We start from the raw sequence: 2,257 nt of genomic DNA, 5'->3' as shown, positions 1-2,257 counted from the left end.
TTCTTATTTGATGTTTGAGCCTTTTTTTGATGATTTCATCCCATTCTTGAGTGCTCTTGGAGTTTGAGGGACTCCAGATTTTGATGTGGTGCTCATTTGGTCATGAACTTTTGAGCTAGTGAGAAAAAGGTCTTTGCTTGAGTATTATTTGCCACATGTTTTAGTTTTTGTCACATTTATGACTTAATGAACTTAGGGTTTAAGATCTTGTCCTTTGGTGAGGTCGTAATCGATAAAGTTGGAAACTTTATCCATTAAGTCGTTGTGCAGAAGTAGATCTGGAAGTATGAGCTTAGATCTAAAAGGATTAAGCTCATATTATGAAATTGGTGGTTTTCCAGTGGCCACGACGTGGCGAGGGTAGCCACGATGTGGCGAAGTCCAAAATCGTGACTGCTTTGTTTTGCCATTGCCACAGCGTGGCCGAGGACCACGATGTGGAGTTGACCGTTGACTTTTTGATCAAGTTTGACTTCGGTTCGAACTTGAGGGTTTGGGGCTATTAATAAAGAGTATACTTTGTTTTGGTGATTAGCGGATTCGTGGGCACAAGTAGTACTAAAAAGGGATCGTATCGTAGTGTTTCAGATTTCTTCGATACAAGTGAGTTTTGCCTTGTTGTACTCGTGGTTCGAAGGCACCAATGTCAGCCCATTATTTTTGGTTATCTTTTAGTAGAAGGATTCCATAAGGATGTGTATAGTCATGTAGGATAGACTAAGGACTCTTGATCTAGTCTTTCTTGCTTGTTCCTTGTTTGATTGTAGCTTTAGAGTAGGATCACCTGTTCGAGTGTCTATCTCACCTATGAGTATTCATGGTCATCTATTACTTGGATTGTTGGTACATAGTATGGTATTATGCTATAGTGATTTGTTACATCTGTATCTTGGTATATAGGATGTTGATATGTTGTAACGATTTGTTAGATTTGTATCCTGGTATATAGGATGTTTCTATGATGTAGTGATCTATTAGATCTGTATCCTAGTATATAGGATGTTGCTATGATATAGTGATCTCTTAGATTTGTATCCTGGCATATAGGATGTTTTATGTTGTATTGATTAGTTAGATATGTATGTTGAAACATCCCTAAAATACGGTCCAAACATTTCAATTTTAATTTATAAAAAAAACCATAGTAACCCAAATCATTTAATAAAAACATAAGTGATAGTACCTCACAACATCATATCAAAACATTGTATCAAAAGCACATGTTTAAATATCAGAGTAAACCATCTCGGTCTAAATGTTGTGGTGTGTGTAATGTAGTCATCCCGAGCTCTTCCCTTTACTAGCGGAAGTACCTGAAACCAAAACTAAAAACTATAAGCATGAAGCTTAGTGAGTCTCCCCAAAATAACACATACCATACACATATCACATACACACATAACAACATAACTTGGGCCTAGCCCACTACATCGGGCCCCGCCCGACATCAAACCGGAATCTGGCATCGGTCCCCGCCCAACATTGAGCCAAGCTCAGTATACATAAGAATATCAAAAAATACATATAAACACATAACAAATCATATATACATTCCACGGGCTTGCCCTGGCATCGGACCGAAGTTCAAAAACATTCTAACAGTCACATGCAAGAATCACGAAGACATCAGGCATACAAACATTCCTCGGGCTTGCCCCAACATCGAACCGAAGTCCGGAAACAAATAAACCTGCATCGGACACAGTCCGGCATCGGACCTTAGTCCGAAATATGCTAACGTAAATAAACGGGTCGGCATTGATGCCTTCGACCCGTTCCTACTGGAGGAAAAGTCACCTCGCAAAGCTGACTGTGAAATCTCGTGATAAGGAATCTCTAACTGCTGCTCCAATGAATCCTTGGCTATCATTATCACAATAACACTTAGTCAAAATTCAATAATCTTTCTTAGGTAAAATGACAATTTTACCCCTGTCCAAAGTCAACATTCTGGGTTGAATCAACTCGTCGATTTGACCCATTAAATCGCCGAGTTCTATAAATCTAAAACCCTAAAATCGCGATCTAACCCGTGGAGTCATCCCCCCTAACACACCGAGTTCTACCCTATTCAGAATCGAGACAAACCGAATTAACTCATTGAATTCCTCTATGGACTTGACAAGTTCCTCAGTCTGTTTGGGCCATCTTAATGGATTAAGCCCCTACTCATCATATCCAAGCTTTATATTTCTTATATACACTGAAAATGTCCTTTTAAGGGTAAAGTTTCCAACTTTACCCATTAATACCTTTA

This window comes from Lactuca serriola, chromosome 7, assembly GCF_051521515.1.
Source record: "Lactuca serriola cultivar US96UC23 chromosome 7, Lser_US96UC23_V15, whole genome shotgun sequence".
Lineage (NCBI taxonomy): Eukaryota > Viridiplantae > Streptophyta > Magnoliopsida > Asterales > Asteraceae > Lactuca > Lactuca serriola.
Note: the sequence above shows the minus strand (reverse complement) of the source record.